This window comes from Oncorhynchus kisutch, linkage group LG18, assembly GCF_002021735.2.
Source record: "Oncorhynchus kisutch isolate 150728-3 linkage group LG18, Okis_V2, whole genome shotgun sequence".
In the NCBI taxonomy this organism is placed as follows: domain Eukaryota; kingdom Metazoa; phylum Chordata; class Actinopteri; order Salmoniformes; family Salmonidae; genus Oncorhynchus; species Oncorhynchus kisutch.
The window spans coordinates 79,896,972-79,914,591 of NC_034191.2; the positions used below are offsets into that span (position 1 = coordinate 79,896,972).

Here is a 17,620-nt window from a genome sequence, read left to right on the forward strand (position 1 = left end):
GTGCCACCGGAGACCCTGGGTTCGCGCCCAGGCTCTGTCGTAACCGGCCACGACCGGGAGGTCCGTGGGACGACGCACAATTGGCATAGCGTCATCCGGGATAGGGAGGATATGGCCGGTAGGGATATCCTTGTCTCATCGCAGTGTGCACTAACCGAGGTCGCCAGGTGCACAGTGTTTCCTCCGACACATTGGTGCGGCTGGCTACCGGGTTGGATGCGTGCTGCGTTAAGAAGCAGTACGGCTTGGTTGGGTTGTGTATCGGAGGACGCATGACTTTCAACCTTCGTCTCTCCCGAGCCCGTACGGGAGTTGTAGCGATGAGACAAGATAGTAACTACTAACAATTGGAAACCACGAAATTAGGGAGAAAAAGGGGGTAAAAAATACTAATAAATTAGACTACAAGCATGTAAATCCTACCAACGGGACATTAAAGATCTTGTGTTTCACCGAGTCGTGGATGAACGACAACATGAATAACATACAGCTGTGATACACAGTATCGACAGGATAGAACACTATGGTAAGAAAAGGGGTGGCGGTCTATGCATATTTGTAAACAACAGCTGGCGCACGATATCTGAGGAAGTCTGGAGGTTTTTCTCACCTGAGGTAGAGTTTCTCATGATAAGCTGTAGACCACACTATTCACCAAGAGAGTTCTCATCTATATTCTTCGTAGTTGTCTATTTACCACCACAGACCGATGCTGGCACTAAGACGACACTTAATGAGCTGTATAAGGCAAACAGGAAAACGCTCACCCAGAGGCGGCGCTCCTAGTGGCCGGAAACTTTAATGCAGGGAAACTCAAATCAGTTTTACCAAATTTCTATCAACATGTTAAATGTGAAACCAGAGGGGGAAAACTCTAGACCACCTTTACTCCACACACAGAGACGCGTACAAAGCTCACACTCGCCCTCCATTTGGCAAATCTGACCATAATTCTATCCTCCTGATTCCTGCTTACAAGCATAAACTAAAGCAGGAAGCACCAGACTCTGTCTGGTCTATAAAGCAGGTCGGTGTCCACATCACCAACAAACTAACATGGTCCAAACACACCAAGACAGTCGTGAAGAGGGCACGACAACACATATTCCCCCTCAGGAGACTGAAAATATTTGGCATGTGTGCTCAGATCCTCAAAAGGTTCTACATCTGCAACATCGAGAGCACTGGTTGCATCACTGCCTGGTACGGCACCTGCTCGGCCTCCAACCGTAAGGCACAACAGAGGGTAGTGTATACGGCCCAGTACATTACCAAGCTTCCTGCCATTCAGGACCTCTATACAGGCGGTGTCAGAGGAAGGCCCTAAAATTGTCAAAGACTCCAGCCACCCTACTCACAGGCTGTTCTTTCTGCTACCGCACGGTGCACCCGCACATTGACTCTGTACTGGTACCCCCTGTATATAGCCTCCACATTGACTCTGTACCGGTACCCCCTGTATATAGCCTCCACATTGACTCTGTACCGGTACCCACTGTATATAGCCTCCACATTGACTCCGTACCGGTACCCCCTGTATATAGTCTCCACATTGACTCTGTACCTGTACCCCCTGTATATAGCCTCCACATTGACTCCGTACCGGTACCCCCTGTATATAGTCTCCACATTGACTCTGTACCTGTACCCCCTGTATATAGCCTCCACATTGACTCTGTACCGGTACCCCCTGTATATAGTCTCCACATTGACTCTGTACCTGTACCCCCTGTATATAGCCTCCACATTGACTCTGTACCGGTACCCCCTGTATATAGCCTCCACATTGACTCTGTACCGGTACCCCCTACTACACCTGTTGTATTCGGCGCATGTGACTAATACCATTTGATTTGAATTGACAGATGGGTAAAGCACTTTGTACTGCCGATGTAGAAAAGTGCTTTATAAAACACATTTGATGTGAGATGGTAGGCAGGTCGTGTCCTATTACTCAGCTTTACATAACCAGGGGCCTGTGAGTCACCAAACAACCATCATGAGTCAGCTAACTTTGCCATCTGACTCAGAGACTCTATAGACTACTATATTCAGCCAGTCACCGCCCACTTTGTATAACCTAAAATTACACACACACACACACACACACACACACACACACACACACACACACACACACACACACACACACACACACACACACACACACACACACACACACACACACACACACACACACACACACACAAGGTTTCAATTGACTGATAACAGTGGAGGGCCTAGAGAAAACTAAAGCTCTACGGTAACTAAGAATCCATTCCCTGTAATCTTTGGGTAGCTGAGAGACTGTAGCCTTGAGTGAAGACCAAGATGTAAATATATAGATATATAACACCATTGTCAAAGTTAGAAACATAATTCCTCCTCTTCCAACCTCAATATGTTATTTAACCCCTAACGTCGATGTACGCAATAATAATACATTTTAAAAAGTCAGTTTAAGCTAAATAAATATTTATTGATTTATTTGAACACGTCTCGATCCTGCTCTTTAATTACTTGTTAGTTTTATCTCTTATTCTTATACGCATGTTTTTGAAACTGTATTGTTGGTTGAGGGCTCTTAAGTAAGCATTTCATTGGCTCGTAAGTAAGCATTTCATTGGCTCGTAAGTAAGCATTTCATTGACTCGTAAGTAAGTATTTCATTGGCTCGTAAGTAAGCATTTCATTGGCTCGTAAGTAAGCATTTCATTGGCTCGTAAGTAAGCATTTCATTGGCTCGTAAGTAAGCATTTCATTGGCTCGTAAGTAAGCATTTCATTGGCTCGTAAGTAAGCATTTCATTGGCTCGTAAGTAAGCATTTCATTGACTCGTAAGTAAGCATTTCATTGACTCGTAAGTAAGCATTTCATTGACTCGTAAGTAAGCATTTCATTGGCTCGTAAGTAAGCATTTCATTGGCTCGTAAGTAAGCATTTCATTGGCTCGTAAGTAAGCATTTCATTGGCTCGTAAGTAAGCATTTCTCTGTGAGGTCTACAGCTGTTGTATTCAGCGCATGTGACTAATACATATTAGATGTCTCACTTCCACATCTGCGGTGAAAGCTGACAGAGCTAGACTGGTGTTTGTCAGACTCTGAGACGTCCCGAACATCGGTCCTCTCACAAAATCATCTGTAGCGTCCGCACGGTTTGGCCTACAAAACTATTGTGCCCCTCTATGGAAAGATGAGACTCTCACGAACAAGATGGTCTTCTCCGTTTTGCTCTACGATCCACACAAGTGTCTTGGGTCTCGTCTGAATTCGGTACAGACGATCTGCCAACTTCAGTCTGTAGCGTCCAAACAGCTTGGGCTTCACAGTAATATGACCCCTCTGTGGAAAAGTGACAATCTCCACAACAATGTTCCCTGTAAGCTACGGAGAAAAGCACGAGATCAAACTTCACTCAACTTGGACTTTTTTCAAGTAGGTGCACCTGATTCAGCTGCCCTGCGCGCCGGGTAGGCCAACTGTTGCCATTTTCAACCATTTGATGTGTCTGGAGATACAACACTCTGCCTTCCCGGTGGGCCCAGAGAGCAAATCAAGTGCACTATAGGCCCACCGCTGGCCAATCAGATGGCTCAGATTACCCTGCAGTAACGTAGCAGGACTCAAAGTAAGCTACCGCTAATGTATACTGTTTAAAACGTTTAAAACCACGACTAGAGAGAGACTGTCAACGAATACAGCAAAGAGCTGCTGTTTTTATGAGTGAGTTCATGTTTAAGTTGTTACTCAGCACTGTCAACACTTTGTATTCAACCCTTTTATAACCCACAAAATGGCCGTTCTTCCTATTTCCACTCAGCGCTACAACAAGCAGATTTAGATTTAGATTCCGTCTCTCACAGTTGAAGTGTACCTATCATAAAAATTACAGACCTCTACATGCTTTGTAAGTAGGAAAACCTGCAAAATCGGCAGTGTATCAAATACTTGTTCTCTCCACTGTACATATATATACACACATATATATATATATATATACACAGTGGTGCCAACAATAAGGGTCAAATACATGTTCAATGTTTCCATTTGTTTTGTTTTATATAAAAACAAGTTCCTTTCTTATATCGCTCAGATTATGGACAGAGACTTCAAAACAAACTTCCTTTAGATTATTTATTTGTTCCATGTAGAGAATCAATGTGTTTCTATTGGCTAATAGCAGTAATGACTGTTATTCACTGTGTTTCTATTGGCTAATAGCAGTAATGTCTGTTATTCACTGTGTTTCTATTGGCTAATAGCAGTAATGACTGTTATTCACTGTGTTTCTATTGGCTAATAGCAGTAATGACTGTTATTCAATGTGTTTCTATTGGCTAATAGCAGTAAGGACTATCTGTTATTCAATGTGTTTCTATTGGCTAATAGCAGTAATGACTGTTATTCACTGTGTTTCTATTGGCTAATAGCAGTAAGGACTATCTGTTATTCACTGTGTTTCTATTGGCTAATAGCAGTAATGACTGTTAATCACTGTGTTTCTATTGGCTAATAGCAGTAATGACTGTTATTCACTGTGTTTCTATTGGCTAATAGCAGTAAGGACTATCTGTTATTCAATGTGTTTCTATTGGCTGATAGCAGTAAGGACTATCTGTTATTCAATGTGTTTCTATGGGCTAATAGCAGTAAGGACTATCTGTTATTCAATGTGTTTCTATTGGCTAATAGCAGTAATGACTGTTATTCACTGTGTTTCTATTGGCTAATAGCAGTAATGACTGTTATTCAATGTGTTTCTATTGGCTAATAGCAGTAATGTCTGTTATTCACTGTGTTTCTATTGGCTAATAGCAGTAATGACTGTTATTCAATGTGTTTCTATGGGCTAATAGCAGTAATGACTGTTATTCACTGTGTTTCTATTGGCTAATAGCAGTAATGACTGTTATTCAATGTGTTTCTATGGGCTAATAGCAGTAAGGACTATCTGTTATTCAATGTGTTTCTATTGGCTAATAGCAGTAAGGACTATCTGTTATTCAATGTGTTTCGATTGGCTAATAGCAGTAAGGACTATCTGTTATTCAATGTGTTTCTATTGGCTAATAGCAGTAAGGACTATCTGTTATTCAATGTGTTTCTATTGGCTAATAGCAGTATGGACTATCTGTTATTCAATGTGTTTCTATTGGCTAATAGCAGTAAGGACTATCTGTTATTCAATGTGTTTCTATTGGCTAATAGCAGTAAGGCAATTGTTTTGTTAAACCATTTTTTAATTATGCTTGGTATGACTTTCTTAAAACAATCCCATACAGCTCCATCTTGGATCGTGCTTACAACTCTTATGGGTTAATAACTACTGCCATTGTGCCATTGAGCAAGGCACTAACCTAATTACTTAAAGATGCACTATGCATCCTGGTTGCTATAATTCAAATAGTTCGCCTAATTTCAGTTTACGTGACAAAACAAGCAAGTATAGTGTCATTGAGAATCATTGTACCATCTAAACCGCTGTGAAATATCTTTTCCATCACCAAAAAATATTGTATTTTCAGCTGGTGTATAAAAGAAGAAAACATTTTTTTTGTAAGAACGGGAAAGCACAGAAATAGAGCACATAGAGCAGATCTACCTCTTCGAAATACTGACTTTCAATGAGAAAGAAATTAGTTATAGATCTGTCAATGTAAATTTACCCCAAAATTTAAATATAGTAGCTTTAAAAAAAAACTTTGTATTCAACCCTTTTATAACCCACAAAATGGCCGTTCTTCCTATTTCCACTCAGCGCTACAACAAGCAGATTTAGATTTAGATTCCGTCTCTCACAGTTGAAGTGTACCTATCATAAAAATTACAGACCTCTACATGCTTTGTAAGTAGGAAAACCTGCAAAATCGGCAGTGTATCAAATACTTGTTCTCTCCACTGTACATATATATACACACATATATATATATATATATATACACAGTGGTGCCAACAATAAGGGTCAAATACATGTTCAATGTTTCCATTTGTTTTGTTTTATATAAAAACAAGTTCCTTTCTTATATCGCTCAGATTATGGACAGAGACTTCAAAACAAACTTCCTTTAGATTATTTATTTGTTCCATGTAGAGAATCAATGTGTTTCTATTGGCTAATAGCAGTAATGACTGTTATTCACTGTGTTTCTATTGGCTAATAGCAGTAATGTCTGTTATTCACTGTGTTTCTATTGGCTAATAGCAGTAATGACTGTTATTCACTGTGTTTCTATTGGCTAATAGCAGTAATGACTGTTATTCAATGTGTTTCTATTGGCTAATAGCAGTAAGGACTATCTGTTATTCAATGTGTTTCTATTGGCTAATAGCAGTAATGACTGTTATTCACTGTGTTTCTATTGGCTAATAGCAGTAAGGACTATCTGTTATTCACTGTGTTTCTATTGGCTAATAGCAGTAATGACTGTTAATCACTGTGTTTCTATTGGCTAATAGCAGTAATGACTGTTATTCACTGTGTTTCTATTGGCTAATAGCAGTAAGGACTATCTGTTATTCAATGTGTTTCTATTGGCTGATAGCAGTAAGGACTATCTGTTATTCAATGTGTTTCTATGGGCTAATAGCAGTAAGGACTATCTGTTATTCAATATCTTTTCCATCACCAAAAAATATTGTATTTTCAGCTGGTGTATAAAAGAAGAAAACATTTTTTTTGTAAGAACGGGAAAGCACAGAAATAGAGCACATAGAGCAGATCTACCTCTTCGAAATACTGACTTTCAATGAGAAAGAAATTAGTTATAGATCTGTCAATGTAAATTTACCCCAAAATTTAAATATAGTAGCTTTAAAAAAAAAAAAAGGGGGGGGGGGGGGCACCGATCTGTATTTAATTTACATGTAACTGCCAAAATAAAGGAAACACCAACATATAGTGTCTTAATAGGTCGTTGGCCCACCACAGAACAGCTTCAATGCACCTTGTCATAGATTCTAAGTGTCTGGATCTCTACTGAAGGGATGTGACACCATTTCTTCCAGGACAAATTCCATCATTTGGTGTTTTGTTGATGGTGGTGGAAAACGCTGTCTCAGCTGCTCCAGAATCTCCCATAAGTGTTCAGTTGGGTTGAGATCTGGTGACTGAGACGGCCGTGGTATATGGTTAACATCGTTTTCATGCACATCAAACCTTTCAGGTGACTACTCATGGCCTGTGGATGGGGGCATTGTGATCTAAAAGAGGCATAGCCATGATAACCAAAAATAATGACCTGCCCAGCATTTTTATACAGGACCCTGAGCATGATGGGATGTTAATTGCTTAATTAACTCAGGAACCACACCTATGTGGAAGCACCTGCTTTCAATATACTTTGCATCCGTCATTTACTCAGGTGTTTCCTTTATTCTGGCAGTTACCTGTATGTGTAAGGCTGGCTGAATTTTGTGTAAGACTGTCCAATTCTGTCATGCAAAATAGACCAATAAAGCAAGTGTTGTACCAGTGTAGTGTAGTGCAGTGCAGTGTTGTACCAGTGTAGTGCAGTGCAGTGTTGTACCAGTGTAGTGTAGTGTAGTGTAGTACCAGTGTAGTGTAGTGCAGTGCAGTGTTGTACCAGTGTAGTGCAGTGCAGTGTTGTACCAGTGTAGTGTAGTGTAGTGTAGTACCAGTGTAGTGTAGTGTAGTGCAGTGCAGTGTTGTACCAGTGTAGTGCAGTGCAGTGTTGTACCAGTGTAGTGTAGTGTAGTACCAGTGTAGTGTAGTGCAGTGTTGTACCAGTGTAGTGTAGTGTAGTACCAGTGTAGTGTAGTGTAGTGTAGTGCAGTGTTGTACCAGTGTAGTGTAGTGTAGTGCAGTGTTGTACCAGTGTAGTGTAGTGTAGTGCAGTGTTGTACCAGTGTAGTGTAGTGTAGTGTAGTGTTGTACCAGTGTAGTGTAGTGCAGTGCAGTGTTGTACCAGTGTAGTGTAGTGTAGTGCAGTGTTGTACCACTGTAGTGCAGTTTAGTACCAGTGTAGTGTAGTGCAGTGTTGTACCAGTGTAGTGTAATGTAGTGCAGTGTTGTACCAGTGTAGTGTAGTGTAGTGCAGTGTAGTACCAGTGTAGTGTAGTGTAGTGTAGTACCAGTGTAGTGTAGTGTAGTGTAGTGCAGTGTTGTACCAGTGTAGTGTAGTGTAGTACCAGTGTAGTGTAGTGCAGTGCAGTGTTGTACCAGTGTAGTGTAGTGTAGTGTAGTGTAGTGTAGTGTAGTGTAGTGTAGTGCAGTGTTGTACCAGTGTATTGTAGTGTAGTGTAGTACCAGTGTAGTGTAGTGTAGTGTAGTGCATTGTTGTACCAGTGTAGTGCAGTGCAGTGTTGTACCAGTGTAGTGTAGTGTAGTGCAGTGTTGTACCAGTGTAGTGTAGTGTAGTGCAGTGCAGTGTTATACCAGTGTAGTGCAGTGCAGTGTTGTACCAGTGTAGTGTAGTGTAGTGCAGTGTTGTACCAGTGTAGTGTAGTGCAGTGCAGTGTTGTACCAGTGTAGTTTAGTGTAGTGCAGTGTTATACCAGTGTATTGCAGTGCAGTGTTATACCAGTGTAGTGTAGTGTAGTACCAGTGTAGTGTAGTGCAGTGCAGTGTTGTACCAGTGTAGTGTAGTGTAGTGTAGTGTAGTGCAGTGTTGTACCAGTGTATTGTAGTGTAGTGTAGTACCAGTGTAGTGTAGTGTAGTGTAGTGCATTGTTGTACCAGTGGAGTGCAGTGCAGTGTTGTACCAGTGTAGTGTAGTGTAGTGCAGTGTTGTACCAGTGTAGTGTAGTGTAGTGTAGTGTAGTGCAGTGCAGTGTTGTACCAGTGTAGTGTAGTGTAGTGCAGTGTTGTACCAGTGTAGTGTAGTGCAGTGCAGTGTTGTACCAGTGTAGTGTAGTGTAGTGCAGTGTTATACCAGTGTATTGCAGTGCAGTGTTATACCAGTGTAGTGTAGAGCAGTGTAGTACCAGTGTAGTGTAGTGCAGTGTTATACCAGTGTATTGCAGTGCAGTGTTATACCAGTGTAGTGCAGTGCAGTGTTGTACCAGTGTAGTGTAGTGTAGTGCAGTGTTATACCAGTGTATTGCAGTGCAGTGTTATACCAGTGTAGTGTAGAGCAGTGTAGTACCAGTGTAGTGTAGTGCAGTGTTATACCAGTGTATTGCAGTGCAGTGTTATACCAGTGTAGTGTAGTGCAGTGTAGTACCTTGCTCCTTGATCTGGCGTATCTGTCTGACAGTCTCCTTCAGGATAGCACATTTGTCAGGCTTGACGTTGAAGTTATCGATGTCGTTGAAGTTGGCGAAGATCAGCTCGGCCAGCTCCTCAATGTACTTGTTCTCATGCTCGCGGTTTCTCTTCTCGTTGCTTCGTTTGAGGCTGAGGAGACAAGGGGGGTAAAGAGAAGGCCCGTGTGAGACGTGTTCCATGATATAATATAACAGAATGTGTTCCATGATGTAATATAACAGAATGTGTTCCATGATGTAATATAACAGAATGTGTTCCATGATATAATATAACCAGTTGATATTAGTGTGTTCCATGATATAATATAACAGATTGTGTTCCATGATGTAATATAACAGAATGTGTTCCATGATGTAATATAACAGAATGTGTTCCATGATATAATATAACAGAATGTGTTCCATGATGTAATATAACAGAATGTGATCCATGATGTAATATAACAGAATGTGTTCCATGATGTAATATAACAGAATGTGTTCCATGATATAATATAACAGAATGTGTTCCTTGATGTAATATAACAGAATGTGTTCCATGATGTAATATAACAGAATGTGTTCCATGATGTAATATAACAGAATGTGTTCCATGATATAATATAACAGAATGTGCTCCATGATGTAATATAACAGAATGTGTTCCATGATATAATACCACTGCTCAGTAGAGATAATGTCCACACTGCCAAGTAGGGCTGCACGATATGGGAACATAATATAGGACTTATTTTTAACCAAATGTTGCAATTGTGATTAGACTTTTAAATTAGAGCAAAACTGTTGGAATCATGGAAATATAATGACTATTCTAATTCTATAGTTAGAATATAATAGTGGGCACTTTGAATACAGTGTTTGAGAATACGATGAATTAAAATGCCAGGGGAGGAGTTATTGTGACAGGGTAGGAACTAAAGTGTTGATAAGTGTTTCCTAGGGGAGCCTATAAGCTTTGGCTACATTGCAAGTTTTCTCTTAGCTACTTCATATATTCTTGCTTAGCATTTTTCCTCTTTGAATTAGAAGATACTGTTGCACAAACAACATGCTGATTTAGGTCTACACCATCACTGCTTTATCAGGCAGTATTAGCTAGCTACGTTTGTTCTGACTCAGCACATTTTATGAGCTAGCTAGCTATTAGCATTAGCGGCTAACAATTAGCATCTCACAAGATTTAGGGCAACATGCTAAGAAAAGATAAACCTAGCTGATGTAAGAAACACAAACTGATAGTGTCATTATGGAACGCTAGTGGATTTATATTACGAAGCAAAGTGAAAACAGCATTGTTGTCATCAGCATTGTTGCATGTGCTGCATTGACCATGCGGACTAAACGCAAAGTGTCTCGTGGTTGAGGAGCATCAACTGTGCTCCTTTGAGTGACAGGGGGCGTGGCTAGGTCTGTGTGGAAAGTGTCACGGAGAGAAAGAGCCGGAGAGAGAGATGACTCAAGTAGGGAAGTAAACAATAAATACTGACATTACACATGGTGTATCACATTTAACAAACCAAACATTCAAATACCAGTATAGAAGGTATAGTAACAACCCAAACCGGTCCCTGTATCAATACCGGTATAGAAGGTATAGTAACGACCCAAACCGGTCCCTGTATCAATACCGGTATATAAGGTATAGTAACGACCCAAACCGGTCCCTGTATCAATACCAGTATAGAAGGTATAGAAGGTATAGTAACGACCCAAACCGGTCCCTGTATCAATACTGTTATAGAAGGTATAGTAACAACCCAAACCGGTCCCTGTATCAATACCAGTATAGAAGGTATAGTAACAACCCAAACCGGTCCCTGTATCAATACCAGTATAGAAGGTATAGTAACAACCCAAACCGGTCCCTGTATCAATACCGGTATAGAAGGTATAGTAACGACCCAAACCGGTCCCTGTATCAATACCAGTATAGAAGGTATCGTAACAACCCAAACCGGTCCCTGTATCAATACCAGTATAGAAGGTATAGTAACAACCCAAACCGGTCCCTGTATCAATACCAGTATAGAAGGTATAGTAACGACCCAAACCGGTCCCTGTATCAATACCAGTATAGAAGGTATAGTAACGACCCAAACCGGTCCCTGTATCAATACCAGTATAGAAGGTATAGTAACGACCCAAACCGGTCCCTGTATCAATACTGTTATAGAAGGTATAGTAACAACCCAAACCAGTCCCTGTATCAATACCAGTATAGAAGGTATAGAAGGTATAGTAACGACCCAAACCGGTCCCTGTATCAATACTGTTATAGAAGGTATAGTAACGACCCAAACCGGTCCCTGTATCAATACTGTTATAGAAGGTATAGTAACGACCCAAACCGGTCCCTGTATCAATACTGTTATAGAAGGTATAGTAACAACCCAAACCGGTCCCTGTATCAATACCAGTATAGAAGGTATAGTAACAACCCAAACCGGTCCCTGTATCAATACCAGTATAGAAGGTATAGTAACGACCCAAACCGGTCCCTGTATCAATACCAGTATAGAAGGTATAGTAACGACCCAAACCGGTCCCTGTATCAATACCAGTATAGAAGGTATAGTAACAACCCAAACCGGTCCCTGTATCAATACCAGTATAGAAGGTATAGTAACAACCCAAACCGGTCCCTGTATCAATACCGGTATAGAAGGTATAGTAACGACCCAAACCGGTCCCTGTATCAATACCAGTATAGAAGGTATAGTAACAACCCAAACCGGTCCCTGTATCAATACCAGTATAGAAGGTATAGTAACAACCCAAACCGGTCCCTGTATCAATACCAGTATAGAAGGTATAGTAACGACCCAAACCGGTCCCTGTATCAATACCAGTATAGAAGGTATAGTAACGACCCAAACCGGTCCCTGTATCAATACCAGTATAGAAGGTATAGTAACGACCCAAACCGGTCCCTGTATCAATACCAGTATAGAAGGTATAGTAACGACCCAAACCGGTCCCTGTATCAATACTGTTATAGAAGGTATAGTAACAACCCAAACCAGTCCCTGTATCAATACCAGTATAGAAGGTATAGAAGGTATAGTAACGACCCAAACCGGTCCCTGTATCAATACTGTTATAGAAGGTATAGTAACGACCCAAACCGGTCCCTGTATCAATACTGTTATAGAAGGTATAGTAACAACCCAAACCGGTCCCTGTATCAATACCAGTATAGAAGGTATAGAAGGTATAGTAACGACCCAAACCGGTCCCTGTATCAATACTGTTATAGAAGGTATAGTAACAACCCAAACCGGTCCCTGTATCAATACCAGTATAGAAGGTATAGTAACAACCCAAACCGGTCCCTGTATCAATACCAGTATAGAAGGTATAGTAACGACCCAAACCGGTCCCTGTATCAATACCAGTATAGAAGGTATAGTAACGACCCAAACCGGTCCCTGTATCAATACCAGTATAGAAGGTATAGTAACAACCCAAACCGGTCCCTGTATCAATACCAGTATAGAAGGTATAGTAACAACCCAAACCGGTCCCTGTATCAATACCGGTATAGAAGGTATAGTAACGACCCAAACCGGTCCCTGTATCAATACCAGTATAGAAGGTATAGTAACAACCCAAACCGGTCCCTGTATCAATACCAGTATAGAAGGTATAGTAACAACCCAAACCGGTCCCTGTATCAATACCAGTATAGAAGGTATAGTAACGACCCAAACCGGTCCCTGTATCAATACCAGTATAGAAGGTATAGTAACGACCCAAACCGGTCCCTGTATCAATACCAGTATAGAAGGTATAGAAACGACCCAAACCGGTCCCTGTATCAATACTGTTATAGAAGGTATAGTAACAACCCAAACCGGTCCCTGTATCAATACCAGTATAGAAGGTATAGTAACGACCCAAACCGGTCCCTGTATCAATACCAGTATAGAAGGTATAGTAACAACCCAAACCGGTCCCTGTATCATTACCGGTATATCATAAAATACGGTATACCGCCCAGCCTAATGTAAAGCCACAGTAAAGTAGTTAGTGTGGTACAGTGGTAGTAGTAAAGAAGTGTGTACCTGGGACCCAGTAGGTCAGAGGAACATTCTTTGCGTTTCCGTGACTCGTCCCTGGCAGCAGGGTCCGAGAGGTTTTCACCGACACCACTCATCCTCACTGCATATCAGCGTCTGTGGAGACAACACACACAGAGAGAACAGTTATATAGACAACATAACAATCATCCACCAACCAGGAGAGGTTAGAGAAACACACTAATGTACCGGCTGTCAGAGAAAGACCACACTAATGTACCAGCTGTCAGAGAAAGACCACACTAATGTACCGGCTGTCAGAGAAAGACCACACTAATGTACCAGCTGTCAGAGAAAGACCACACTAATGTACCAGCTGTCAGAGAAAGACCAAACTCATGTACCGGCTGGCAGAGAAACACAATAATGTACCGGCTGTCAGAGAAAGACCACACTAATGTACCAGCTGTCAGAGAAACACACGAATGTACCAGCTGTCAGAGAAAGACCACACAAATGTACCAGCTGTCAGAGAAACACACTAATGTACCGGCTGTCAGAGAAACACACTAATGCACCGGCTGTCAGAGAAAGACCAAACTCATGTACCGGCTGTCAGAGAATGACCACACTAATGTACCTGCAGCTGTTAGAGAAAGACCACACTCATGTACGAGCCGTCAGAGAAAGACCACACTAATGTACCGGCTGTCAGAGAAAGACCACACTAATGTACCAGCTGTCAGAGAAAGACCAAACTCATGTACCTGCAGCTGTCAGAGAAAGACCACACGGATGTACCTGGAGCTGTCAGAGAAAGACCACACTAATGTACCTGCAGCTGTCAGAGAAAGACCACACTAATGTACCTGGAGCTGTCAGAGAAAGACCACACGAATGTACCTGGAGCTTTCAGAGAAAGACCACACTAATGTACCAGCTGTCAGAGAAAGACCACACTAATGTACCAGCAGCTGTCAGAGAATTACCACACGAATGTACCAGCAGCTGTCAGAGAAAAACCACACTGATGTACCAGCTGTCAGAGAAAGACCACACTAATGTACCAGCAGCTGTCAGAGAAAGACCACACTAATGTACCAGCAGCTGTCAGAGAAAGACCACACTAATGTACCAGCTGTCAGAGAAAGACCACACTAATGTACCAGCTGTCAGAGAAAGACCACACTAATGTACCTGCAGCTGTCAGAGAAAGACCACACTAATGTACCTGCAGCTGTCAGAGAAAGACCACACTAATGTACCTGCAGCTTTCAGAGAAAGACCACACTAATGTACCTGCAGCTGTCAGAGAAAGACCACACTAATGTACCAGCTGTCAGAGAAAGACCACACTAATGTACCAGCAGCTGTCAGAGAAAGACCACACTAATGTACCTGCAGCTGTCAGAGAAAGACCACACGAATGTACCTGGAGCTTTCAGAGAAAGACCACACTAATGTACCAGCTGTCAGAGAAAGACCACACTAATGTACCAGCAGCTGTCAGAGAATTACCACACGAATGTACCAGCAGCTGTCAGAGAAAAACCACACTGATGTACCAGCTGTCAGAGAAAGACCACACTAATGTACCTGCAGCTTTCAGAGAAAGACCACACTAATGTACCTGCAGCTGTCAGAGAAAGACCACACTGATGTACCAGCTGTCAGAGAAAGACCACACTAATGTACCTGCAGCTGTCAGAGAAAGACCACACTAATGTACCAGCAGCTGTCAGAGAAAGACCACACTAATGTACCAGCTGTCAGAGAAAGACCACACTAATGTACCAGCTGTCAGAGAAAGACCACACTAATGTACCAGCAGCTGTCAGAGAAAGACCACACTAATGTACCAGCTGTCAGAGAAAGACCACACTAATGTACCAGCAGCTGTCAGAGAAAGACCACACTCATGCATAAAAAGGTACTTAACCCAAAATGACACTCTTCCCCAAATCCCATATCCAAGTGAACTAGGGTGGCTCATTCAGATGTTGGGCTGTCTGCCCTATTCAGGAGTTCACACACTAGAGGTCGAGCGATTAAATCGACATGGCTGATTAATTAGGGCCGATTTCAAGTTTTCCTAACAATCGGTAATCGTCATTTTTGGACGCCGATAGCATTGCACTCCAAGAAGGAGACTGCGTGGCAGGTTGACTGCAGGCTGAAGCAAGGAGACATGGTAAGTTACTAGCTAGCGTTAAACTTATCTTGTAAAAAACAATCAATCAATCTTAACATAATCACTAGTTAACTACACATGGTTGATGATATTACTAGTTTGTCCTGCGTTGTATATAATCAATGCGGTGCCTGTTAATTTATCATCGAATCACAGCCTACTTCCTCAAACGGGTGATGATTTAACAAGCACATTCGCAAAAAATGTGTACCTAACCATAAACATCAACGCCTTTCTTAAAATCAATACACAAGTACATGTTTTTAAAACTGCATATTTAGTTAATATTGCCTGCTAACATGAATTTCTTTTAACTAAAGAAATGGTGTCCCTTCTCTTGCGTTCCAGTGCAAGCAGAGTCAGGGTATATGCAGCAGTTTGGGCCGCCTGGCTCGTTGCGAACTGTGTGAAGACCATTTCTTCCTAACAAAGACCGTAATTAATTCGCCATAATTTTACATAATTATGACATAACATAGAAAGTTGTACAATGTAACAGCAATATTTAGACTTAGGGTTGCCGCCTGTTCGATAAAATACGGAACGGTTCCGTATTTCACTGAACGAATAAACGTTTTGTTTTGTCAAAATGATAGTTTCAGGATTTGACCATATTAATGGTCAAAACACCCTGCATACCACTGCAGGCTTGTTTCTGAAGCTAAGCAGGGTTGGTCCTGGTCAGTCCCTGGATGGGAGACCAGATGCTGCTGGAAGTGGTGTTGGAGGGCCAGTAGGAGGCACTATTTCCTCTGGCCTAAAAAATATCCCAATGCCCCATGGCAGTGATTGGGGACAATGCCCTGTGTAGGGTGCCGTCTTTCAGATGGGACGTTAAACGGGTGTCCTGAGGTCTGAGGTCATTAAAGATCCCATGGCACTTATTGTAAGAGTAGGGGTTGCCCCTGGTGTCCTGGCTAAATTCTCAATCTGGCCCTCAAACCATCACGGTCACCTAATAATCCCCAGTTTATAATTGGCTCTTTCCTCCCCCTCCTCTGTAACTATTTCCCAGGTCGTTGCTGTAAATGAGAACGTCAACTTACCTTGTAAAATAACGGAAAAATAAACATTTAAAAAAAATAATGACTCAAGGCTCGTATTTCTGTGTGTTTATTATATTATAATTAAGACTATGATTTGAAAGAGCAGTCTGACTGAGCTGTTGCAGCAGCAGGCTCATAAGCATTCATTCAAACAGCACTTTTGTGCATTTGGCCAGCAGCTCTTCGCTGTGCTTCAAGCCTTGGGCTGATTAGGATGGCAATGCTAAAGTACCTATTAGAACATCCAATAGTCAAAGTCATATGAAATACAAATGGTATAGAGAGAAATAGTCCAATAATAACTACAACCTAAAACTTCTTACCTGGGAATATTGAAGACTCATGTTAAAAGGAACCACCAGCTTTCATATGTTCTCATGTTCTGAGCAAGGAACTGAAACGTTAGCTTTCTTACATGGCACATATTGCACTTTTACTTTCTTCTCCAACACTTTGTTTTTGCATTTTTTTAACCAAATTGAACATGTTTCATTATTTATTTGAGGCTAAATTGATTTTATTGATGTATTATATTAAGTTGAAATAAGTGTTCATTCAGTATTGTTGTAATTGTCATTACTACAAATACATTTGTAAAAAATTGTCATCATTATAAATAAATAAACAACGATTAATCGGTATTGGCTTTTTTGGTACTCCAATAATCGGTATTGAAAAATCATAACTCGGTCGACCTCTAGAACACACACACTTGCACTACGTGCATGCACGCCCGCAGGAACACACACACGCATGCATGCACGCCTGCAGGAACACACACACGCATGCATGCACGCCCGCAGGAACACACACACGCATGCATGCACGCCTGCAGGAACACAAACACGCATGCATGCACGCCCGCAGGAACACACACACGCATGCATGCACGCCTGCAGGAACACACACACGCATGCACGCCCGCAGGAACACACACATGCACGCATGCACGCCCGCAGGAACACACACACGCACGCACGTCCGCAGGAACACACACACGCACGCATGCACGCCTGCAGGAACACACACACGCACGCATGCACGCCCGCAGGAACACACACACGCACGCATGCACGCCTGCAGGAACACACACACGCATGCACGCCCGCAGGAACACACACACACGCACGCATGCACG

General features: G+C 41.8%; 1 protein-coding gene across 1 annotated transcript in view; it reads right to left on the reverse strand.

Annotated features, from left to right (window-relative positions):
* The window catches only part of LOC109887037 (nuclear receptor coactivator 2-like), a 133,160-nt gene that overhangs the window by 39,219 nt on the left and 76,321 nt on the right, over positions 1-17,620 (reverse strand). The window contains exons 2-3 of the mRNA XM_031796884.1: positions 13,291-13,401; positions 9,184-9,356 (exon numbers count right to left, since the gene is read on the reverse strand). The gene's annotated coding sequence lies outside the window, so the exon portion shown is untranslated. The remainder of the gene's footprint in view (positions 1-9,183; positions 9,357-13,290; positions 13,402-17,620) is intronic.